General features: G+C 44.3%; 1 protein-coding gene and 1 long non-coding RNA gene across 5 annotated transcripts in view; both read left to right on the forward strand.

Annotated features, from left to right (window-relative positions):
• LOC138799650 (uncharacterized) overlaps positions 1-20,531 on the forward strand; it is a 60,427-nt gene extending 39,896 nt beyond the window's left edge. For both annotated transcript variants that reach the window (XR_011364293.1, XR_011364292.1), the window contains exons 2-3: positions 19,712-19,976; positions 20,326-20,531. This is a non-coding gene — a long non-coding RNA (uncharacterized lncRNA). The remainder of the gene's footprint in view (positions 1-19,711; positions 19,977-20,325) is intronic.
• The window catches only part of RASAL2 (RAS protein activator like 2), a 239,370-nt gene that overhangs the window by 49,760 nt on the left and 162,410 nt on the right, over positions 1-27,200 (forward strand). The gene's annotated exons all lie outside the window — the stretch shown is intronic.

Here is a 27,200-nt window from a genome sequence, read left to right on the forward strand (position 1 = left end):
TGCAGATTGTGTAAAGTGGGCGGGACCTAGCGGCATTAGCACCAATTAGTCCCACCCCAACACCACCGTTGACCCCGCCCCCTCGGCGGCCATTGGTGGGTCGACCTAGAGGGGGTGGGGCCTAGATCTTTAGGCCAGCTTGTTCCAATGGCTGGTGAGGGGGCGGGGCCAACGGTGACGTTGTGGCCGGGGCGAAGTGGTGCTAATGTCGCAAAGCCCCGCCCACTTAACATAATCTGCAGTTGATAAAAGATGACTTTTTGCTTGAACAAGCACCATGACGTATTATATAAAATAAGGTATGAAAATTGCTAAATTTACCCATTACACCTGTGTAGAGATGTCAGAATGCAAAAAGGGGGTGACAGTGTCACTTTAAGTCACATAAGCCCATACTGTGTATCACTATTAATATTTATCTGTCATATTCGTCTTTCAGATAGGGTGGTATTAAAGGGGTTATCAAACGCTACAAAAACATGGCCACTTTCTTCCAGAGACAGCACCACTCTTGTGTCCAGCTTGGGTGCAGGTTTTGCTGCTCAGTTCCATTGAAGTGAATAGAGCTTAGTTTCAAGTCGCACATGAACTGGAGACAAGAGTCGTGTTGTCTCTGAAAGAAAGAAAGTGGCCAAGTTTTTGTAGCACTGGATAACTCCTTTAAAGGGGTACTCCAGTGGGGGGGCACTTTTTTACTGGGACAGCGGCGGGTCCCGCATCGCCGTGCTTTGGTGCCCCGTCCCGGCCGCTTCCGGGTGTCTGACGTGGGCCCGAGATGTGATGTCTCAGGTCTGCTCAGCCACTCGGTGAAGGAGGCGGGATCCGTTTCAAGTATGCTCAGATCCCGCTTCCTTCACTGAGTGGCTGAGCGGACCTGAGACATCACGCCGCGATGCGGGACCCGCCGCTGGAACCGGGGAGGTGAGTGGACCTCCTCCCCGGTCCCAGTAAAAAAGTGTCCCCCCACTGGAGTACCCCTTTAATCCCCTGATAGCTAAGTTACAATCAAAATTGCAGCAAACACCACCTACTACAAATGAATACCGTATACATGGACAGATCAGTATTTACATGACATCATAAAGCATTGCAGTGATTTCCGGTAAGCGGAGGAGCAGTAGTGGTTAATGCTCTTTTGTTATACAAGACGTGTTGTATAAATAAGGAGGGGATTGGATTAGGAGAGACACAAGCACAATAGTCTACGTTACAGGAATGAAATCTATATCACTCTCTGTGCGCTCAATGAGACAATGATGATGTGCAGAGTCAGCAGAAGCGTCGCTCCCGGTGTCATTATCTCTTGTGTCTGAGTAATAATGTCAGCTAGGGTAGACCGCCTCGCCGTAATTGTCGGGCAATTCAGCTCCAGCGTTTAGCGAGTTCTAATTATTAGAAGAGCTGTGTGTTTTTATATGGGCTCATTATAGGGGACTAATTATTTGTAATTAGTTCAGGCACATTAAGGCCGGGCTCACATGTTATAACAACAGTACGGCCGAAGCGCAGTAAGATGTGACCAGAACCACGCCAGCCTACGTGTCCGCATCCCGTTCAAAGGGTTTGATGGTTATATGTCGGTTAGGACGCGTTCACAATTTCGGGTTTTTTGATACCGTTTTTTAAACAAAAGCCAAGGATGGATTTAAACTGTAGAAAAGTCCTACATATTAAGTTATTGTCAGCCTTAAGTACCCCTCCCCCTCCATTATGAGGTATATCACATATATCCTATGTTACATGAGCATATTGCAGAAAGGAATTCCCAATCCACAATGGCACATCAGTGTCATGTAAACTCTATGGAATCTGAGTATTGTGGCGGTATAAATCCATTGGTGTCAGCCTAATGTGCTATTAGCCCAGTGATGTGTCAGTGCGTCTCCTGTACTCTCTAGTTGCCCAACAGGGAGTTAGTTGAGTGCAGGGAGTCTTTGGATGGAGGCCTGAGTCTGTAAGGAGAAAGCGTATCCAGCCATTGATTCTTTTTCCTTATGTCAGATGTAAATCACACGGACGAGGCTTATCCGCAGGGATTGAGCTTCCCACCGACGGCTGTCATATAGGTTGTGCCAAGTGCCGACCTGAAAGGCTGACCTGCCACTAACCCTCCGTGCCGCTGATGGCCAGATGCTGAATAATTTACATGAAGTCATCTGCCACATTCTCTAATGCCATAGTGTAAGGACTGCTATTTCCTAATGGGCATGTCTCCTAGTTTAGTAGTGAGATATTCCAAAATCCATACACACCCATATAAAAGCTGTCTAGAGCCTACGAGGCCAGACTATTGCTCAGATTCCACTTAATCCTGTATGAAACTAATTTTGACATATACAATATCAGGATTTCCTTAATATTTGGTGTCTCTTTAGCAAACTTCTATTATCTATATCAGCGACGTCAAACCTGTGTCCTCTAGCTAGCTGTTCCCACCATGCCTGGACAGCCAAAGCTTTAAAGATCCGGGGACAATGGGAATCGTAGTTTTCCAGAAGCTGGAAGGTCGCAGTTTTACACCTGTGATCTGTACAATGTGCCGTAGCTACATAGCTGATAGACATAAAGTGTAAGATTGATAATCCTTCTCTATAGGGGAAGATAGTCTGGTACAAGCGACACATTGTCCAATGTGTAACCCAATGGAATCTGTCACCTCTCTGCCAAAGTTCTAACATCTTGGGAGCTGATGTGACCTACCATACTGCTGTCTCTTAACACATCTCATGGGAACACTCAACTCCTGGGATTTGTTCCCTGAAGAATAGGGTCTCTGTGTCAGAATATAATGGGCTATTATCACCCCCTACTCCAGTCAATAGTAGAGGGGACTGATTAATAGGTATGTTAAATTTATTGGCTTCGGATTTATTCCTTGCAATACCACAGAGAAGTGGGAAAGAGGATATGCAAAGCAGCTCTTTGATGCTTCCTTTTAGAGGTAGCTTGACTCTATTTAGGAAACATGACTGGGGATTTTGGCCAAGCCAGAAGACTTTTCTGGAGGAGAGGTACCCATCTACAGTGTGAAGGAGCACCAGTCTCTCCGATACATTGGACTGTGTAAAAGAACCCCTAGATGGGTGACTGCTTTGTTTTTTTGCAGGCACTATTAGCAGCTGAACATGGTCATCCCTACTGTAAGGGTACTATTCCACGAAGTGATTTTTCAATGATAAACAATCTCAAATGACAGCTATGGCGAGCGACCTGAAATCGTTCACCCAATTACGTGAAGTTATGCAGTCGTCCTGTCGTCGGTACTGAACGGTTGAACGACGTCTTATTACACTGAATGATGCACAAGCGACTTGCAAACGATCAACGATAAAAATAGGTCCAAATTCTATCAAACGACCAACGATTTCTCATTGGTCGTTAAATTGTCTGCTTTACACAAAACGATTATCGTTCAATTATGAACAATTGAACAATTTTTGGAACGATAATCGTCCCGTGGAATAGGGCCCTAAGTCTGATAGGTCTGCTTCCAGGGAACACGCTATTGTAGGTACAAGGTGGGACATAAATATTTCTCATTGAATAAGGAAGGTCCGGCACTTTTTTATTGTTTGCTTGTTCGGCGATGGATCAGATTAGAAAGACTACACCAAGTAAAAAAGCTTTGCTGGAGCAGACAAAAGGTTGCGTGTTGCATTAGATGGTATCGAGTAATCCAAGCCGGCCTCATAAACATGACTATTCCGAGTTAATGGCGCACACTGCCAGTAATGTATGCCTCGCTCTGGACACTAAAGAGGAAATAGAGAGGTCCATAATGGCCAAGCATAACAGCACAATGGTCCCATGAAGACATACAGCATATCTATACAGATGAATAATGTAAGGGATGCTGATGAAGAAGAAGCAGCCATACAAGGCCAAAGGAAAGCAAATGACTGATAATATATAGTACTCCATCTCCAAAACATTTCCACGGTTTTACTTTTCCTCCAGTGAGAATTCTGAGCATACTTTTTTTTATTTTAATGGTCCTCTCCATCAGCGATATATGTAAGTGAGGCTAAAGTGGACGTTCCCCAGCTCAGCAATTGCCCAGTGTAAAAGGGCAAGAGAATAAGCAAATGCACGCTGATCGCTCACTTCATGCCTGTCAAAAAATAATCTTTTATTTTCGCCAATGGCGGATTAAGACTGCATTCACACGTCCAGTGAAACACGAACGACACGGATGCAAATTCCTTTTTTACAGTACTGTGGTGATTCAAAGAGTTTTCACGTTTTTAACACAATGTTGATACATCATGCTGTCCGGGGAAACAGACCAGGGTTTGCAATTCAACGTCCGTTTTTCACAGACAGAACACAGGACTTGTGAATGCAGCCTAAGGGTACTATTACACTGGACAACCACTGTCCGTTCCGGCTGATAATCGTTTGGTGTAATGGTTCATGTTAATGATGCGTTTACACAGACGGATTTATCTGACAGATTTTTGAAGCCGAAACCAGGAACACAGAAAAAAAATAGAGAACAGGTCATAAAGAAAAGACTTCTTTTCTCCTCTTTTCAAATCCATTCCTGGCTTTGGCTTCCAAAAACTGTCAGATAAAAATCTCTGTGTAAATGCATCATTAATAGCAATGATCAGCCGACATGCACAAATTCAGCTGATCGTTGTCAGCATGAATCAAAATCCCGATAGCGACGGTCTGCTGGCTGTTGCTCTGTGTAGTAGGAGCATCAGGAGCAGACCAGTGATATCTCCTATGGCCCACCTGGACGATCTAAAGATCGTCCGGCAGCTCCTCCCACAACACAGATGTGAACAGAGCCTCATATAGAAGGTTCCCCACTTTGGACCACCATCCTATGCCTCCTTTTAGCTAGGTTTGGCATTAGTGAACAAATACTATTATATTAGGAAATTATATAGATGAGTTTTTTCCTGGAAAATACAGCAAAGGAGCAAAGGCGATCTGTGCAACAGATTGTATGGTTCTTCTTTCCTAGATCTGTTAGTGGGCGGCTTCTGTAGTCCATTACATAGATCTCACCCCATGGTGTAAACACCACATGTAAGGTATGGGAAAATTGAGCAGACAGAGGTGCGGCTGTGGAACACTTAAAGATACTTCTTCGGTGTCAAGAGACACCCTTCCTGTTCTGCGGACTGGTCCTATGCCCACATCTCTACCTAGAATGACCTCTGCAATGTGTATTTTAGGGTTGCTATGAAATCATTAGGGAAGGAGGTGACGAGAGGACAAGACCTTTTCTGTTCCCAAAATTGGACAGGTCCTCCGCTACGAGATGATGAGCCGTGCCTGGGCTCTGGTCTTCATCACGGTTTGCAGCGATTGCCCAATCTGCTTGTCAAGATAAGGAACTATGTAACCACAGACTTCTAGTAAGAGATTTCTTCATGACTTTGCTCAAGTGTTGACCTAGTCACGGTGCTGAGGGGCACGGATACGATCCCACTGTGCTTCCCAGGAGAGAGTACTGTACTTTTACCCAGCATTGGCAGGCACCAGGCTATTTTAAGCTGCGTGTTTTTCCATGACGTTCACCTTTTACCATTTTTCGGTGCCAGCTCTAAAATATAGGATATTTCTAGACTATATTTAGAGCTTCCAGACCGTTCCACTAAAACATTCCGATCTGTGGCCTCTGGAATATGCAGCACTGTCTAAAGCCAGTATGGTTCTGGTTGGAGATAAAGCACACAAACACTTACTAGATTTCATCTTTTCACACACGTTGCGTTATGCGCAGCTTACAACCACTCTATGAAATGCTTGTCCTAATCGCAGCGTTTATAGATTTCTTGCGTCACTTGAGGAAAGTGCTGAGACTTAGTGTTTAGTTAGGAAATATAGCGTAAATCTTTATTTACTTGTATTTATGAGCCAGACTGAGTGTGCTATAGATGTGTCACTGAGAGGGTCCGCTGATGAGAGATCTGTTAACTGGAATTAAAGGGGTCTTCCATAGTCTAGCATCCAGTAGTTTATCACAGTTTTTGATTGAAATGCTTTGAAGGTTATCAGTATTTAGGGATACCAGAACTAAAGTGTTGCGCAGAGGTTGTCACCGCCATTTAGCATAAATATAGCAAATCCTCAGCATTTTTGCACCAAAATCGACAGCAGAACATTCTCGCAAAATCACATATTTTACGTAAATTCAAGTGTTCCTATCATTTTAACAGAAACCTTTTGAAAGTTTTAATTGGTCCATGGTCTGGGTGTACAGACCCTTACTGGTTATTAGAATGAGCCGGGGGAAGCCTGTGGCTATGCCCTTCGCTCACCTCAATCTCTGAGCAGTCGCAGGCCTCATATAAGCTGAGAGACCATCGAGTGGGACAGATGTAAGATGACTTTCATGGTGATCTTTGCGTTGGTACCTAATGGCTTCTCCACATCCTGCTGGCCTTGGTTCATAGATCTCTCCTTATCCCTGAACAGGAAGAGATCTACCAATCAAAGATGGTTGGGCGTAGAGAAGCTGCTAGGGACTTCCCTGATAGCTCTCGGTACGAGTAGAATAAAAGTGGTGATAGGGTTCCCTTTAAATGTGCTTATATTACAAGTTTTACAGGTATCATCCTGGTCAGATCTGAACCCATATGCAAATCTGTACCATAAACTATTGCAAGCCTCTGAGCCATAATGCTTTATATACCAGTCACTCACGAAATATTGTATATAACCATCCACATAGGCTGAGCACTGCATAGTATGAAGTATATCCAGTGTTAGTGTGTATAGAAATGTAACCCCTGCAAACAGTACTGTATTGATGGTGTGGGGTTGTTGTTCGGGGCTGTAGTGCAGGATACTCTCAGCCCACCTGCTGTATTGCACAGTGGGGATTGTAGTGTTTATTCCAGGGACTATAGAGTCATATGATATAGTTAATGTTCTCAGCATTTCTTATAAAGCATTACTATGGGCTTTGTATATGTGAATATTTATTGAGGTCCCTTTCCTTTCCCTGCTGTAGCTATCACTGCCGCTGTGAATTAATAATCCAGCAATAACTTCATTTCCACAGCTTTGTATATATGGCTGTTCGGACGCTGTAACCGGAGCATTATTAATGTCTCCTGTGTGAATCCGTTTTGGAGCCTTTATAACATTATTCTTGATCTGTAAGCCTCTGGCTTGGCAGCGCACCTCACAAGACAATTGCAGGCAGGGGCCAGTTCCTCAGCAGCCTAAATTTGTCTCCTTCCTTTCTCAATTTCTAAACAATAAGTGTTCTTGCCGGTAACTTATCATTTGATAAGTGACTGTCCTGAAATATTAACAATGCTTTGCTAGTTGGTATAGCAACATAATGTTAGAATTAATCCCTAAACCAATAACGGACTAAGAACCTTATTAGCAATGGACCCATAGCCTGCCACTAGCAATGGCCAATGAGCTCCCATCCCTCTAGCAATGACCCACGATCTCCAATCCCACTGCCAATGACCCATAACCTCCCATCCCACTAGCAATGGACCATGACCTCCCATCCCACTAGCAATGGTCCATGACCTCCCATCCCACTAGAAATGGACCGTGACCTCCCATCCCACTGGCAATGTCCCACAACCTCCCATCCCACTAGCAAAGGTCCATAACCTCCCATCACATTAACAGTGGCCACTAAAGATGAGCGCAACTCGAGCATGCCCAGGTCCGTCCAAACCTCAGTGTATGGCATGTGATTACCAGTGGCTGAAGAAGTTGGATGAAGCCCTAGGAATTCCTGGAAAACATGTATAGAGCCTATGGTTTCCAGGTAGCCTTAGGGCTGCATCCAATTTCTTTAGCCACTAGTATCAAATGCTGCACACTGGTTTCTAAGCATGCCAAGGTTCACTCATTTCTGCCCACAACCTTCCATTCCAATAGCAATGGCTATCAACCTGTATCTCTTCTAGCGGCAGCCCACTACCTACCACAAGGCTTGCCATGACCCACAAACATCTCCCCCCCCCCCCCTCCCACCCCACTGGAGGCAGTCCACAACCTGCTGCCACATGCAGTAGCAATGGCTCACAACCTGCAACAGCCCACATCCTCCTGCCCCATAGACAGTAGCCATAACTAGCTTTGCCTCTAGGAACCATAGACTGGAACCAACATTAGTCACTAAGGGAATTAGTCACTAAGGGCCCTTGCATACTAAGGAAATCACTCGGGTAACTTGCCGCAGGAGCATGAGGGGTGGGGAGTGGGTCGGGAGACGGAATCCGCAGCAACTTATCCACATGATTTCCTTAGTGTGCAAGGGCCCTAATGGTTGAAAAACCTGCAGCAGCAAATGTAAACCATATCCTTCCCATTGGTTAGGGTGAACGTGCGGGTACATCACACTTAAGGCCCTATTCCACGGAACGATTATCGTCCGTATTCCGCCGCTACGAACGATAATCGTCCCGTGGAATAAAGTGCAACGATCAGCCGACATCGTTCATGTCGGCTGATCGTTGCAGTCGCTTGTTTTTCAACATGTTGGAAAACAAGCGACTGATACAGCAACGATCTGCTGCTGTCGCTCCGTTGAATAGGAGCATTGGCAGCAGACGCTGCTGTATCCTATGGGCTGCCCGGATGATCAGCGATCACCCGGGCAGCCCCACCCCCGCAGCTCCCCGACGCCCCTCCCGCACTCACTGCTGCGAGCGGGGAACGAGGAGCAAACGACCCGTGAAATAGGGCCATAAGGCTGCCTAGATGAATGCCGATTTTCTTGGTTGGTGCCTTAAATTAAGTATTAAATAAACTAGCCGAGTTTATAATACTGCTCATTTTTCCTGTGTAATGCATTGGGTAAGTTTAAAATTTTTTCATTGTGATTTACTTTAAGCTATTTATTTTACTAAACAGAGTTAGTGGAGTCCCGATGTAAGATATACATAGGCCTGTTCTAACCTCTTATGTTATGGCCAAACTTGTTGGAACGAAATGTTCCATAGCATTTGTGGTGAGGAGAACGGTTTGAGTCTGGCTCTTCGACAAACAGGATTAAGGAAATTTGACCACAGCTCTTTTGTAGCACTACCAGTAAGGAAAACACATCAATGTGCTACTCTATTAAAAGTTTTTTTTTCTATAACTGGTGAGATTCTGATTCATATCTTTTTAAAGGCCACTGACTCCTTTTCACTGGTTTTTATTGCTTCCAAAATCCCAAATTTTATGATTTTCTAGAATTTTGTCTGCAATTTTTTGCGGCTGTAAAGCCTGTAAAATCCTTCACATAGAAGGACAGACCTATCATCAAGCATGTTTTATTGGGCAAACTGCATTTTGGATCTACAGAATACTTTTGTTCACTGTGTAGTGGTGGTGACCCATAACTACCGCTTAGCTCCTATTCACTTGAACTGCAGTGACACATCACCGCTATACAATGAAAAGAGATAGACTCCACACTGTGTAGTATGGGTGCAAAACAGTTGACCAGCATGGGGAAGCTCATTGTCTGCACCCCACCAATCATTGACAGACGAGCCATCCCATGGATCAGTCCGTTTTGAGTGCATTTCGAGCAAATTCGGTTTTGTCTGACCCCAGACTCTGCATTAGATTACCTGTGGCTGAATGGGTTGGATGCAGCCCTAAGGTTGGATACAGCTATAGGCCATAGGCTCCAGGACCCCTTCAGCCACCGGTAAGCAAATGCTGAGAGTTTGGGCTTGTGCGAACCTGAACGTGCTCTAAGTTCGCTCATCTCTACTGGATGGACATTACTTTTGAAGGGCTTTAGGGTATGTTCACACTGAGTAAAATAGGCGTAATTACACCTGCCTCAGTGTGTCATATTAAGTCAATGGGAGAGCGTGGGCTCCTCCGCAGCCGCCACACTCCGCTCCCCGTGACATGTCACTTCTTTGAGCGGAGAGCGGCAGCAGCGGAGGAGCACGTGCCCTCTCATTCACTCACAACGGGACACTGAGCGCGACGGAGAACATACCCTTACTGGGACCTTTTCATTGTTGACCTTTACTTGGGATAGGCCACCAGTATCCGCTGGGTGAGAGTCTTGCTGATCGGCTGTTTTGGCAGAGATACAGGACCTGTGTACACATTCGGAAGCCGATAGCCCTTACATTGAATGTACAGTCACTACACAATGTACAGCACCATCTGCTTTTGGGGCCATCCAATACATAATACAAGCCTTGCATGCAGTTGATTGGTGGGTGTTCACTGTATTACTACCCCCCCCCCCTCTCTCCCAGGATCAAATGTTTATGCTCCGTCATTAGTTCTGGAGAACCCCTACTGGGTGGCTCTTATTTGATCCAGAAGGAGGGGGGCAGATCCCAGCACCTCTGTTGTTCGCCATAGACTTGCATTCCACTTACCCATATTCCGCTTGTCACAAATTGCAGAGTGCAGTTGCTTTGAGAGAATGTTTTGTGTGATCTGTCACTTGTGTAGCTGGTTATGTCTCGCCGTTAGTTTTCGGAATCGTACGAGGTATTCGTAGACCTGCGCCAACCCCTCTGGGGAAGCACTCTACAAATAGACATTGCCTCTGAGATGTAGATTATACAGAACACAGACTTCAAACTATTGCAATTTCATTGCTGCCTGCTACCAGTGCCATGCCCATGTATTTTATGTAGCGGCATTTATCATTCTTTCTGACCTTCTAGTCACCTGTTCTATGGGTCAGTGTTCTCGGTTCTGTACAACGCTATAAATCAGTGTAATTGTTACAGTCGAGTTATGACCTCTTCCCTTGTATCCGTCTGATGGGAAATATTTACTACCCTCCTAAGGATATATGGAAGCTGTGTCATACGCCACCCTGCTCACAAGATACATCAGATGTTCAGCAAGTCTCCATGGAAGGAAAAAAATAATAAAACCATAATAAATTCTCTAACTATGTAACATGCTGCCCCTGTACACGTGATGGTGGTGGGACACCACCCCTCTAGGCTTTCTGGTCTGTCTATTCAGTGCCTTCTGTTTCTGATCCCTTAGTTTTGCCTGACTTTATGGAGGACTCTTGAAACTGGGAACTAATCTGTGAATAAGGATCCATATTAGTAAATAGACTGAGTCTACCATGCATTACTTTCTGTATTTGCAGGTTGTCTTGAGGAGATCGGCACTGGTTTAGCCAAATAAAATAAAAATTTCTTGCAGAAAGAGCACCACCCCTGTCCTTAGGTTGTGTGTGGTATTACAATTCAGCTCCATTCACTTCAGTGCAACTGAGCTGCAGAACCCACACCCACCCTGAGGACAGGAAAGGAGGTGCTGTTTCTGGAAGAAAGCAGTCATGTTTTTCTAAGCCTAGATAACCCCTATGGGCTGGGTTCACACTATGTATATTTGAGGCTGTATTTGGTCCTCATGTCAGGTCCTCATAGCAACCAAAACCAGGAGTGGATTGAAAACACAGAAAGGATCTGTTCACACAATGTTGAAATTGAGTGGATGGCCGCCATATAACCGTAAATAACTGCCATTATTTCAATATAACAGCCGTTGTTCTAAAATAACAGCAAATATTTGCCATTAAATGACGGCCATCCACTCAATTACAACATTATGTGAACAGATCCTTTCTGTGTTTTCAATCCACTCCTGGTTTTGGTTGCTATACAGCCTCACAAATACAGCCTCAAATATACGTAGTGTGAACCCAGCATTAAAGTGATACCGTCACCCGACTTATCTTGTGTGCTTTTATGATTTTTTTGGACAGTGTCACTATGGTGGAGCTTAGTGTCCTTTGAACAGATGCAAAGCCCCGCCTTAATGACACTGTCCAACAAATGATAAAAGCAACTGGGGTGACTTTTTCACTTTAAAGCTGGGTCTACCTAAAGGGTTCCATGGTGTCCACAGGAGCTTGAGTTCCACCATATCTTAATCATTTTGTAATATTTATTTATTTTTGATCCATTTTACAGTCTTACGGTATATATATTTCTACATTGAACACATTTTATATATTATGTAATCACAGTTTTTGCTCTCTTTGAGCGCTGTATGTGCAGATTAGTTTACCCCGTAAGGCCTCCTTCGTGTCATAAGGCTCCATTTCACAGGCTTTGACTGTTCCTGACGTTTAGATCTAGAGAGCCGGGTATTAGGAAAAGCTTGTTAACCTCTTAAGGTGATTTGCTGTGGATTTCTGCTTGAATTGATCTCTGTTTCAGTGGAAGGAAATGTAAAATCCTTACAGCTGAGAAGTGACCGGTCACGGATTTTTGTACATTTAAAACATATTTAGACCAAGTGATTTTTGTTGGTTGTTGTGACAGTAAATAAAACCATGTGATATCTGCTATACGAATATACCTTCTATATACTCCTCACTATGCAAATCAGTATGTGTGAATTATACACATGACATATGATTTGTAATTACTAGAGAACGTACAAGTATATAAAACAATCATCTCTATAATAAAAGCAATCATAGTAGTAATAATAGTGCCGTCTTGTGTTGTCAAGGTGAGGATGACCTCTAAAGCTAACTGGAACATCTTCTATCTGCAGAATGCATTGTGTTCTTTGGGGCTTTAGCCTTCAGTTTTCTATATGTAGGAATACAGTTTAGTCCTGGTTTCCCAATTTTTACTCAGCGTCTTTGAATATCTTCTGAAGCTGGGTCCTATCATAAAAGCTTTATTCTGGTTCCCCACAAGCACCACTCCATTCACATGAGCATAATACTGTATGACTTATTGCATGGACAGGAGTCGCCCCATTAGCTTATTAGCTGCTTACTAATATCTTAAATTTATGGGCATTTAAAGGGAACCCATTAGTGACCTCTCTGCCTGTCAATCATCCCCGACTTGCGCTCTGACAGGCAGGGAGCCGTGACTAGTCATGGGTGGCTACCTCCCCAAATCACTAGTTGCCGCCCCTCTCCTGGCCTCACATGGCATAATCAGTGGCGGTCTTTGGCACCAAGCACACCAAGCGATCGCTTGGGGCCCCCAACATCCAGGGGGGCCCCCACTCCCCGCTCTTATGCTCAAGACCGCTGGACAGGGTCGCTGCCCCCCTCGCTGCCATCTGAACTGTAACTATAAGCACTCGTAATGAGCGCACAGGGGGAGCACACAGGGGGTTTATATACTACTGGAGGAGCACACAGGGGTCTATATCCAAGTGCGGGAGCACACAGGGAGGCTAAATACCCCTGAGGGAGACACAGGGGGCCTATATACTAGTGGGGGAGCACACGGGGTATATACGACTGGGGGCAGCACACAGGGGGTCTATATACAACTGGGGCAGCACACAGGAGGTCTATATACTTCTGGGGGAGCACAAAGGGGGCTATATATAACTGGGGAACACACGGGTCTATATACTACTGGGGGAAGCAAACAAGGGGTATATACTATTGAGTGCAGCATACAAGGAGTATATATTACTGGCGGTAGCGCACAAGGGGTATATACTACTGGGGGCAACACACAGCGGTCTATTGTTTTGGAATGCATGTCGAGGGGGGGGGGCCAGACATAACTTTGCTTGGGGCCCCAGAAATGCCAAGACCGCCCCTGGGCATAATATAACTACTTTTTCACCTTTATAAAGCTACTGCTGCAGCCACGGCTGGTATGCTCCGCAAGCTGTTCAGTATGATCAGCTGCTTGCTGCTTGGTTCCCTTTAAGAGATGGGCCCTGACTGATTTATATATCACTAGGATATTCCATCACTTGATGAGCTGGACATAACCTCTGGTCACGCCATAGATGTCTGATAAATCTAGCACCTGCACCTGTCTTGATATTGGTGGGCCTCCAACCCCCACCGGGCTGTAAACATACTTTTTTTGGGAAATTTTTTAAAAAGAAATCAACAGGGGTTGTGATTGCCAGCAGTTTTGCAATACACTCCCTTTATTATTATTTTTTTTTTATGTTTTCTATGTGTAAATCAACGTTATATACATATGGCCAAACTGTAGTCCACGCTTCCTCTGCGCTGATATTTGGTCTTTTCTCTGTTCAGAAAGAGCGACCAAGCACAGGAAAACCCAGTCCTTTTTGCGCTCACGCAAGGAAAGACGCCTGTTCATCATGCAGGTTGTATATCAACTGGGGGCAATTTACTCAGGGTAATTATATTAACGTTTGGTAATTATATTATCAGCTAGGCAGCTTACCAGGAAACAAGTTATGCAACAAGTCAGTCAGTAGTATAATGTCACTGTGTTGTTACAGAGGTTTTAGTGCTGTGTTACAGGAGAGCTGACCGTACAGTGCAAGCACCCCCAGGATTCTTTGCTACGGAATGTGGACATGCAGCAGCTGTACACATGCACAGGGAAGACTTCCCCCTGCATGCTCAGTAACGACTGCTTGCAATCACAACCCCTGTTGTTTTTTTTTTAATTATATATATATATATTATATATTAATATATATATATATTTTTTTTTTTTTGCGACAGTGCATCTTAAAGCTACAAAGAAACAGACTGTAGCATATAAGGTAATAGTAGTTGCCCAAACAGCATAGCACTGAGATATACACTATTGTTCTATGTTTTGTTGTTTTTGCTTTTTATTTTTCTTCCTGGAATTCCCAGTTGTCCTCTGCAGGTTTGTTTATAGCCTCCACCCCCCTATACTATATCATTAGTAATAATACATCAGAGTTACTGGAATCTGCATTCAATGTTCTCCGTGAACCAGTTAAATGTATTATCAAGGTTGTAATATTGATGTTGCTGCTGAAAGTAAAATATGTGTGAGGATGTAATCTGGTTCCTGCACTGATTACTATGGTGGGTGTAGGAAGCGGTGATCTGCGGGTGTAATTATAATATCCTACCTCAGGCGTCCGGCTTCCTTTTTCACATTTTAATTTAAGACTAAAAAAAAAAGAAAAAAGACATCCAGGGAAGCTTGCGCTCCGTTCACCATATGTGGCTTTGGCACCATGACATTATCTACTCACCGTATTGTTATGCATTAGGTCTTCTTTAATTGTTTGTATGACTTTATTATACACTGAATGACCACTTTATTAGAGCCCATATCTAATATTGTGTCGGACCTTCAGCAGTCCATTGTGGCATAGATTCAACTAGTTGCCAAAACCGTTCTGCAGGAATATTGGCCCATAACAGGCTCTATTCTTGATGGCACCACACATTAGATGGAGGTAAGGGCATGCTCTGGACAGTCGTTCTATCTCATTTTATCTCAACTGTGAAGGCCAGGGAGGCAAGGACAACTTGCTGTATTGTTCCTTAAAACCAGTCCACGTCTCTTGTGGTCGGATGCATGATCCTAGTGCTGAATGAGTCCTGCTGCCACAGGGAGAAGAACTTTATTGGCCACAATGCTTGGATAATCCCAACCGTTCTAACACCCAACCGTAGGTATAAGAGGACCGGGGTGTCCAACGAAACCATTGCCTGCACCATTATGCTTCCTTCTGACTGCCCGGCCTGCTCTTCATTTGATTCACATTGCTTGCACTAAATTCTGACCCTTGAGTCAGCAGAGACCTGGATTCATCTGACCAGGCAATGTTTTACTATGTGTCCGTGATCCAGTTTTTGAGCTCCCGCTTTTTGCTCTTTGTGCTTTCCTAAAACAGCAGTGACGCTGGAACTGGTCATGTCTGTAGTCCATCGAAGCTAGGGAAACTTGGTTCATCTGTTTGAACACTTTAGATAAAGCACCAGCATTGTATTTGGCTGCAGTTTTCTTGACTTTTCATCAAAAACAACTCTTCACTCCCTCTCTGACCAGTATTCCTATGTCCACAGGGTCCCCTTTTTTTTCCCCCCAATGCGGCCTTCTCCTTCTCTCGATATGATGAAAGTCCCTGTCATTTTTTAAATATTGCAAAGAGATGTGTAAGTTATGATCGGGCATGGTCAAGTGCAGTGATGGGGAACCTTCAGCCCTCCAGCTGTTGCCAGGCTACAATTCTTATCATACCTGGGCAGCCTAAGCCATATCTTTGGTTTACCAGGCATGATGGGAAATGTAGTTTTGTAACAGCTAGAGTGCCACAGGTTCCCCATCACTAGTCTACTGTGATCATTCGGCATTTGATTACTGGTGGCTGAAGAAGTTGGATGCAGCCCTACGGAGCCTGGAAAATATGAATACAGCCTGGATGTGACTTTTCAAGGCATGAGTGAGGAGTTCCCCTCTGTTAGCCTAAGGTTCTCTAATGACATACGACAAGGAGTGGGCGAGCCCTTCCATTAGTTGATGAAAAAACTGAGAGAAAAAAAAAAGCCATTTATGGTCTATCCATACATTTTCAAGTTTTTTGCTCTACCAGTCTGTGTACAATGTCTATTCTTATCCTGATGGTGTTACGTAGGATCTGGCACCGGTTTTATGAACTCCAGAACCAGCTCTTCAGGTTAGGTGATGGGCACTCTAGTGTCGGGCTGTTTGAGCTTGTGTGTTGGGTGGCACCATGCTGGTGATGGAGTTTTTTTTTTCCCCTCCCTTTTTAAATCACAGTCTATATTTTCCCATCATTTACTTCCTGGAGAGCGAAGCCTTCCTGCCAAAGGAAGAAGCATAAATCAATTGTCTTCAGGCCGCGCAGTGATGTCAAACGTTTGTTCAGGTTGCCGGGTATGTTTGTGTACATGATGTCAGCAAACACAAGGGTGAGGTCATACCATGCCTTAAAGGGCACTGACCTAATTTGATCCTGAGGGAGTAGTAATGTCTGAGATGTTCTGACGATGTATTCTTTTAAATTGATAATTAAGATATTTGAACCAAGTTAGAACTACCTTTGTGTGATGGTGACCTGCTATAGTGATCCGTGCACACAAGGGAGCTGGGTACATGGAGTATGGCAGTGCACGGAGGTCATACAGTGACCACCATTCTCTGTGGCACAGACCCAATAGGGCAGTGTATATACAGGGATATATGCCATTACTATGGATTTGTAAAGAATCTGATGGAAAAAAAAACCTAAAAAGTGCAGTAAAGCCCTATACGCTTGTATGGGTACCATAAATATGGATCCAAACGCCCGCTTGGTAAAACGTATACATTGGATTCCAGTCTAATCCTATGTCTTTGGAGACCGCCAGACATCTGCAGTTGGGGGAGCCTGATCCTGTAGTTTCCACCTGAGAGACGCTGAACAACAGGGGTCTGCAGGTGTTTATTCCCCAGCTCTCTCGGCACAGCCAAATAGGCCTGTTAGCGGAGTCTAGATAGATGGTTGTCAGATAATCTTTTGGAGATTGCTAATGCCCATGGCCAGCTTCAGACCTCCTTTGTTCTTTCCCTTTCTATTACAGTTATTAGTGATGAGCAATTTTTTTTTTCCAGCAGATTTGCAACTCGGCTCACTGGCCATTAGGAGTCAATCCAGCCATTGTATTCTATGGACTGGCGAACCATGCGAAAGGATTCGCTCATCTCTAATCTAACTGGAATGATTGAGACACGTTCCCAGCTGCTCTGATGATCCACAAGGCGCCTCCATGTAACATTAATTCATGCAAATAGAAAAGCTTCATCTCGTCCTCCCATCTTGCGGCATGTCTCGTTTTAGAGGGTGTTTGCTGCTCTCTGGGTTTTTGCATGTGTTATTAGGTAAGGAAAACAAATGGCCTCACTGATGCATGAACGCAAACAGTTAATTCTATTCAGTACAGCATCTGTATTTCCAGCATAAAGGATGTGTATAATAAGTATGATCCCAGATTTACCGCGCTATACGGGAGTCCTGTCCTGCCAGTCATTGCTGCTCAGATAGAGATGCAACTTCTTACCATGTGCCACCTCTTCGTACTGGTAATGATACACCATATTCTATTGCCATATTGTCATTTCAGTTCTGTACGTTAAAGGGAAGATCACAATACATTGTGGATAAAGGTAGGGTGACATGGATGACTACACGTTCTATAGAAGGCAGGCTACACAGTACGTCTGTCCACTTCCCTATAGATAGAGCAGACTGCGGCAACCTAGAAATGAGCCCAGGCTGTCCTGTCGCTATAGGGAGACCTCGTGCACTGGTATTATGGTGACACTACCTCTATAGCCCTGGCTTTAGAGATCAGAGGGTAACTCTAGGGCAGTGGACTCCTAAGAGTTTATAATCCTCTGGGGGACTGCACTCTTGTTTTGCCAGTGTTTTCTAGAAGGCGGCTTATCTGCTGGCTATTCGCTCTCAGGATTTCCTGGCGTTGTGCTGTGATTTCAAATACCAACAATCCGTGGGGTGGAAATCTCCTCCGTCCAGGCGCCACTGGATAATTGGACAGGAGGAGAAAGGACTGGAGCGTGGAGAAGGCATGGCACTGCTACCTGCATGTGTATGGGGATACAGGGGAACTTAGACCTGCACTGCCCTTACTGCCCACCTAGTTTCTGACCCATTGCAAATCATCAGTATATGTTTCTGGCCCAACAAAACTTTTTCTGCCATCTTTTATTCTCCTGCTTCATATTCCTCTTAATATCCTGATTGTATATATGATTTGAAATTCCATTAGTCCAGCGTCTGATAATCCGGCATAGAGCTGGAACATAATGGGCAATGGGACAAGCAGAAGACTCAGCAGCTATAACCATTATGTAGAGTCCATGGGTCTTTAAACCGTGGCCCTCCAGCTGTTGCAAAACCTCAATTCCCATCATTCCTGGACAGCTAAAGCTTTGGATTTGTCTGTCCGGGCATGATGGGGAATGTAGCATTGCAACAGCTGGAGGGCCGCAGTTTGGAGACCCATGATGTAGACTCTTGTGGGCTTACATGGTAATAGGTTCCACAGCCAAAGATCCCTATATCTCACTGTCTGCATTGCAGCTAATAAAAGCTGTAGAGTTGGGGTATGGAGAATACCATACTGTGACCCGATGTTTATGGTTATGTACACAGCAACCTCTGATCTTCAATACAAACACATTCACTTTTAGCTGCAATTCAGTGCAACGCAGCAATTTTTAGTCTTTGTTGCCAAGTCGCCATGGGCCAAAACACCAGGTAGGACAGACAATTGTACGTTTTTGGTACAGATTTATCCATTCTCTGATGTGCCAAAAAGTGACACGCGCACCCTTTAATTTGATGTAACCCACTAGTGTATCTAAGGTGTTGTATATTTAGTGTAGTATAATAGGCTGCACTGCAATTTTGGTAGTAACAGGTGCTGCAGTATATGGATCGCACTGCATCTCCACAGTGGCTGGTGAATAGGGTCAAGTCATCACCCCCAACTGGCTATGACCTCCCAATTGAAAGAAATCCATCTTGGTTTTGCAGTTTGCATTAGTATCTGAGTATATATAATATATATATATTAGTGTTTGTAAGTGTGTGTGTGTGTGTGTGTGTGTGTGTGTGTGTGTATATATATATATATATATATATATATATACACACACACACACACACACACACACACACGTCCAAAAGTAGGTGGACAGTATGTGTAATAGGGTTATGAGGGGGGTGGTTTATCAAAAAATCAGATTCCACCTTTCATTCCTCACATCTGCAATTTGGCACCAATTGTCCCATAATGGCGCAACTACTAGCGACAACCGTCCACAGCCACTACCCAATAAGTAAGTGGTTAGGAAATCTAATGAATTGTCTGATACTTAGGAATTTATAAAGCCTGACAGTCTGGGTAAATCTGGGATGTTAAGTACAAATATAGATAATTTACTTCTTCTGGCTATGATCTTAAAAAAAAAAAAATATCTGGATTTTCCCTGACACCTGTGTTATTTTTGTACAGTGAGTTTTGCACAGTATGGAGGAGACACAAAGAAATGCCGTACGGGTCGCTGCCCCTCAAACCTTCCTAAAATAAATGACAATGGGCAGAGAGCACACTCCGCAGTCAGACGTTTCTTCTGGGAGCCCGCCCTGTGTGTGATGTACAGACAGGCGTGATATACGAGCTATTATACAATGGAATGGCCTCCAGATTCTCTCTACACCTCTCTCCTTTTCATATCCCAGGACTGTCCTTGGCTCTGATATGCTATTTGCAATAAAAGGTACAGTGTAAAGCGTCTGTCATCAGCTCTCTCCATAGACATCTCGCTGAAACGTTCTATTGATTTAGACATTACAGAAATATGGACGTCGTTTTATTCAGTTGTGGGATCCATCTCCCCTTGGGCACTTATAGATGTTGCACTGAAATAAACTAGATAGATACCGGTAGGTAGATATATACGATTAGATATATAAAATAGATAAATTCCTTAGATGGATCGATACTGTAGATAGAGGAGATCTTTGTATTATAGGGAATATGTCTTTACTTTGCCCCATATTTACATCAATAAGTCTGTTAGCCCATATTTTGTCTCTTTATAGAGTTTTTATATCTTTTTATCTCAGGAATTCATGTGAAGATAAGCGTAATAGGCGATGTGCATCTGATGGCTGACAGATGGAAAGGGCTGCACGAAGGATCCATTGATCACAGAGATTAACGCTCATTTACATACAGGATCTGGTTGTCCGATAAAGCCTCAAAATTAGTTGCAGCCTATGTACACGTGTGCATTTACCCTACAGCGTGTTTGCACACTTTGAATATGTTGTTGTTGCAAAAAATATGCAGCGTTTCTGCACCAAAATAAATCCGTTTAAAATCATCAGCAGATTATCATGCAGCTTGTGAACATATCCCGAAGGTTGTATTACATGTCCAGAGCCACTTAATAAATGAGGGTCGATCTTGTTGACTGGTGCTCTGTAATCGTTTGGCCAGGGCTGTATGAACAATCACTACGATCACAAAATTTTTCATGTGGCGCATCACTTCAGTCATCCATTGGCCGCTAAATTAAAAGGGGTCGACTATTTTTAAGCTTGTCAGAATTACGAAACATATACTGGCCCTATTTGACCCTGGCCCTGGATAATGTTGGCCCGTGTAGCATGTGACAGTGAGGCTACAGTGAGGCACCTGAGTAGTACTGTGAAAGGATTTTTCATACAAAACCAGGTGTCCACTTCTCCGACTAATAAATCTGCCTTCCCTGGCTTTGTTGAGCGTCTCTGTGACCTGCAGACATGTTTTCCTTTCATTTGGCCTGACCTTTAGCTGCAGCATACGTGTATATGTGTCAGGTGTGTCTGTATACATGATCCGGGGCGAGGTGGTCTTTGCCAGCCGCAGGAAGCGCTGCAGGGAAGCAGATGTCCTGGAATGATTAGTATACAGGAGCTGGATGTTTTTATCATTCACAGCTCCGGCCTATGTAAACAATCGGCTTATTTTTAGCGCTGGCCTTGTGTCATGGTGCAGACAGTAGGCACGCACCGACCTCCTCTCTTATGGATTCTATTCATGGTGCGTTGCACATTTTGGGAATCAGGAAGGAACCACCCGTTTGTGACTGGGCAGCTATCAGCATGCATGTAAGTCAATGGGCAATGTTGAAGATGCCTCTTCATGTGTGTTCGGATCTTCAGGGAATTGTCATAGCAGGATGTATACTCTGTTTGTTTAGATGTCCTGAGCCATAGCGGAGGCGGGCGGCTATCAAGGAGAAGCATTGTTTAGAAATACACATCCTTTACTAGAAAGTAGTGAGAAGAAAGGGAGAAGAATCTTCCCAAGTATGTCCACTAAGACCACAAGATGGTGCAACTCCAAAGTCAGAGATATCCAAGCTACCACAGTATATAGACCATGAGAATACAAGAGAACTACTGAAGAAGATCACTTTACAGGAAGTACCGAATATAGATGTCCAGATCTGTATCTGTAGTGGCTTTCCGTCATTATGTCCATAGCAGCAGATAGCACCTACAGAGCACCTACAGAGATGACCTATCACAGGGGAATTTTAGCGTTCAGTGAGTGGTGGAGATCTGACATGGAGATCTCACGTGGAGAATTAAAGTGACTCTGTACCCACAATCTGCCCCCCCCCCCCCCCCCCAAACCGCTTGTACCTCCGGATAGCTGTTTTTAATCCAAGATCTGTCCTGGGGTCCGTTCGGCAGGTGACGCAGTTATTGTCCTAAAAACAACTTTTAAACTTGCAGCCCTGTGTCAAGTTGGCGTGCCCTAGAGTGTCTATGCCCTAGGCTTGCATTGCCTCTCTGTCCCTCCTCCCCGCCCTCTTCATCATTAGAAATGCCCCTGAGCAGAACTTCTCCTCACTTGTCTGAACACTGCGCAGGTGCCTTAATGATCCAACACATGTGCAGTGTTCCCACAGGTGATGATTAGGAAAATACCTGCCTGGGGCATTCCTAATGATGAGGAGGGACGGAGAGGCAGTGCAAGCCTAATGCACAGACACTCCAGGCCATGGCAATTTGACACAGGGCTGCAAGTTTAAAAGTTGTTTTTTAGGACAATAACTGCATCACCTGCTGAATGGACCCCAGAACAGATATTGGATTAAAAGCAGCCATCCGAAGGTACAAGTGGTTTGGAAAGGCAGATTGTGGGTACAGAGTCGCTTTAAGGTGTAACACTAGGACCCATTTACTGTTGTGGTAATAAAGATGATTTGTCAGCCCTGGGATTTAAGTAGAGATGATCGCAACACAAGCATGCTCAAGTCCGTCCAAACCAGGACGTCTCGGCATTTGATTACCAGTGACTGAAGAAGTTGGATACAGCCCTAGGGAAATCCTGAAAAACATGCATTCAGCCTAAGGCCATGTTTACATGGCGTAAGACACCGGCCACCGGATCACAGAGCGGCTGGTATCAGAGAAAATCATCCTGGCCGTTACTGCAGTACCCGCCGGATGATCTTTTTTTCTGAATTCGGATGTGGGCGCACCCTTGTCCGCCCACATTCCGAATTCACCACTGCACACAATGGAACATGTGGCCGGAGTGTAAACTGACAGGTTTTTTGTCAGTTTTTTGCGGCACCGCTAGCGATCCCGACCGGAGTGTATGCTATGTGTATACACTCTGGCCCGGGATTCCCTCTAGCTGCAGCACAATGTAGGTAAAGTATTAATCACGGCCGTGATTAATACTTACGTTGTGTGAACATAGCCTGCAGTTTGCAGTATTCTGCCATGTTTAACACAGTTTTTGTACTCCTGCTCCTCCCCTTGGATTTGTCGCGGTATCTGTGCACACCTCTTTGGTTTCTCCTTTTTTTTAATGTTCCTGGTTCAGTTTACCTTTCCACCTGTTACTGACCACATAGCTCTGACCATGGTCTCTGTGCATCACATATCATCCTTTCTAATGGTAACTATTCTGAGGATCACAACTTGTGTGTTGGGGATATGCGGCCACCAGTAGTGAAAGTAAAGGGCTGCACCATTAATCTAGCTGTGAGAAGGCTCCGTAAGCAAGTAACGATCACTGTGACCAGGGCTCATTATCGGAGCCTTCTTGGCCCATCTACAAGGACCCTTACTTTAGTCTATCAGTTCTATAAAGTGTTACAGCTTTTCTACAGGTTCACTTCTGGTGATTTCCACTTTTACTTCTATTTTCCTTCGCAACTCTGTTCTACTTCTGAGCAGATACATCTAACCAGTTGTTCCTTATTTTCTTCTCTAGAACACCACACAGGGTATAAATACGCTCATTAAGATTATTGGCAACCTCATTGCCGCCTTCACAATGGCGTAATATTTTACCAATAGATTGGAGAGATTATATTTACTACTACTTTGCCCCTATGGCGGCCAGACAACTCTGTTTGGGCCCTTTTACACAGGCGATAACCGTATAAAAGTGTCAACGATCAGCCGATCAGCAGGAAAGCGCCTGTTCCTCAGCTAACTGCATCTTTTGTGCCGCCTTAAAATACTTCACTATTGTCCGCACATCTCTGTGTGTAAAAAGGAAATGGGCAGCCGACAGCAATATATTGAAATGGCTGCATGAATGATACAATGATTGTTCATGTGGCCAGGCAGTGCGATTAACCACAGATCGGCTCTCGCTTGCATTCTTGCACGCCCCCTTAGAGTTTGTTACAGGGGATCAATTGGCTGCATCATAGTTGAGCACAATTATAGTTGCCTAACCCAAATCTAGTAAACTGGCTGTCAATTTATTCAGTCTTGTAAAGGAGTTCTGATTCCCTGGAGAAGCCTGGAATAAGAGAGTCCAGGGTTTCGACCCAGACTCTGAAGCTGAATGACTTTTACAAGACTAAATGAATCAATGGCCATTTCATTAGATTTGGTGGACCTTAGTGTAGACTCTCACCTCTACTTGTTATAGCGTGGATCCTTCTCGATCTGCACGGAACTGTGGATGTGCCAGCAGCTAAGCACGATGAACACCCATTGAGGTCCCTGTCGGCAGACTATGTAAAGTTTGTTGGGCCCCATACACATATGATTAGGGGTCTAGGCCATTGCATTCAAAAATTTTCAACATTGCAGCATGTCATTGAATGGAGAACTCTTCTGAAATAATCAAAGCAACCACATTTGGCCAGTTGACCTCAATGGATGTACATTGTGCTTAGCTGCTGGCACATTCACAGTTCTCTGCAGATTAACGGGCCAAACATGGTCCCTGACCAGCTAGGATTTCATCAACTGGACCATTGACAATGCTCAGTATTGGTAAAATTGGCACTAGTATAAAAGCTTAGGAACAGTGCCACTCTAAATCTATTCTAAATCTCTGTGCGTTTTCTATATCGCTTAATATAAAAACTTATTTTGAGCAATAGGTGATTTTCTGATGACACATTTTCTTTAAGCCGTCAATCTCCTGGGCTAAGAATTCTGCATTGTACAATGCTTTTATGGTATAATTACAGGAAGTTTTATATAGCGTTCTCTACTTCTGCTTGCGTTGCTGTATCTGAATTCAGTGGTTGCTCTTGTGGTTAAGTCCTCATATAAGTATTCATTGTATTTCACAACTTTATACAGTGAATAATGGCAAATCCCGAGCATTGACGATAAGCTCCACTTCATTAGAAAAATCAGTAATTGAATTCTATTTCACAGATGAGGATCAGGATATTAATGCGAGGCCTGTTCTCTAGTCATCTCCTCTCTGGGGCTGTCCAGTACATTCTCCCCATACGTCTCATTTATTATTTATATAACATAATAGACTCTAGGAGCTGTCTGCGCTGTCAGGGGATTAGCTGGCTGTATTTAGGGAATAATAAACCATCCGCTAGAAATAGACTAATGGTAGCGTGCAGAAGACCACATTTCCTTGTACATGGAAGATAATTTACGGAAAATGGCTTACCCTTTCATATCGTGTACGTTCTTGATTGTATTATGTCTGATACATTAGTAGGGTTGAATATCGAACATTGTAACAAATGGAATGGAAACTCTGGCGTGCCTGGCAGTGTTCACACTGGCCCTTTTAGCAAATTCCAGCGTAGGCCAGTGGCCAGCTGGGCCTAAAGTGCTTCTGTTATACAAAACTTTTGACATGTCAAAGAAACTTGCCAAACGTTTTGATAGATGTGGTTGTGGGTGTTCAGACCCCAGTTATCACTAGATAGAGACAGAAAGAAGTCCTCCATTCCCTGCCTGTCCCCAGCCATCGTTATGAGACTAAAGAGCTCATCTCAGGAGAAATGTCCTCAGCCATGCCACCTCTTTCCCAGCTACAGTTAGAGATCATTGACATATACAGAATGTCAAGTTTTCATACTGACAAGGACATGTTAAAGGGGTTTTCCAGAACTTTTTATTAATGCAATAATGGCCTTTGCTCCTCAGGATAGGCCCTTGAAACCTCAATTAATAGTCTCGAAACATGGAACTAGCCAGATATCCCTTCAGGGAAGGACTGATCCAAGGGATGGCTCCAGTAAGGAGACCACCAAAACCACCATATTAAGTGGCCCTTTCAGTCAGTATCAGCTCAGTTTACAAGTCAAGGGAAATACCAGTGCCAGGTATCCGTTCAAACTGAGTAAATCAGGCAGAATTTCGCAGCGGAATCCCATTTTCCTCAGTGTGCCAAAGCCTGTCTATGGGAGAGCGTGTGCTCCTCCGCTGCCGCCGCTCTCGTCTCAATGTACCCAAAGACAGCTGTTTCAGGGTGTGGCCCCTCATCAGTATGAGGGGTCGGACACCCAACAATGCTGCCAATCAGTTTGCCAGGGTGGCAGTGCCTGACACTGGAGTCAAGGCAGAATGCTATGTGCATTGTGTAGTGGTCGTGACTGGTTACTGCAGCTCATCTTATTCACTTTAATAGGGGTTGAGCTGCAATAACCCAGCAGGCCAATACACAATGTACAGAGGGCAAATTACTAGAGCTAAGGCTGCCAGGAAAACATGGAATATTTTACTGTCGCTGTATCCATGTTTTCCCGGACTCCCTAGGGCTTCATCCAACTTCTTCGGCCACCGGTATTCAAATGCTGCACGATCGGACTCGAGCATGCTCCAGTTGCGCTCATCTCTAGTAATTTGCCCTCAGCAATGACTTTTGTATCTCATTACTCTGTACCTTTTCCCGTCTATAAGAGTCCAGGCTCCTCTGAGTCCTGTTATTATGTGTTCTTGGCTCTTTCCCTTGGATGTAATGTGCCGGGCAGGTTCTTCTCTCATTGTATTTTGGATTATTATAGGCTTAGACAGGAGATCGGTTTTCATTTATAATTAAAGTTTGGCCTTGAATAAAAGATTAACAATTAATCAACATTGAAGAGTGTCCTAGAAAATAGAGTGCCGACATATGCTGTGAATTAAAATTGCAGATGCACATACTTCCCATTGTGGTACAGTGCGAGTAATTGAGGTCAGACGTGAAGAACCCCACCCCGGGATACGCGTTTTATGCATTTCTATCAGATGTGATTCAATACTCCTAACATATGGGGGGGTTACCAAGATCAGTGCTTCGTACACTGGTATGCACTGGGGCAAGGGATTCACAACTTTTAAAGGGCTTTTTCAAGGATTTTTTCCCATAGCATGTATGAAAACGCAGACATAACAGCCCGGTGGGGGGGGGGGGGATTATTGCAAAACTGGGGATACTTTCCAGCTGATGGAACCCAGCTGAATCCCCATAGAAAACCTCTCCTGCTCTGGACAGTTCCTGTCACGGCCAGAGATGTCAGCAGAGAGCACTGTGTCAGACTGAAGAGAAAACATTTCCTGCATGACATACAGCAGCTAAAAAGTATGGGAAGACTTGGGATTTTGAAATAGATGTGAATTACAGATCTATATAACTTTCTGACATCAGTTGATTTGAAAGAAAGAGGTTTTCACTGGACAATCCCTTTAAAGAGTGAGGAGTATAGCATTCAGCCACATATTTCCCTACA

The sequence above is a fragment of the Dendropsophus ebraccatus genome, chromosome 8, assembly GCF_027789765.1.
Source record: "Dendropsophus ebraccatus isolate aDenEbr1 chromosome 8, aDenEbr1.pat, whole genome shotgun sequence".
Lineage (NCBI taxonomy): Eukaryota > Metazoa > Chordata > Amphibia > Anura > Hylidae > Dendropsophus > Dendropsophus ebraccatus.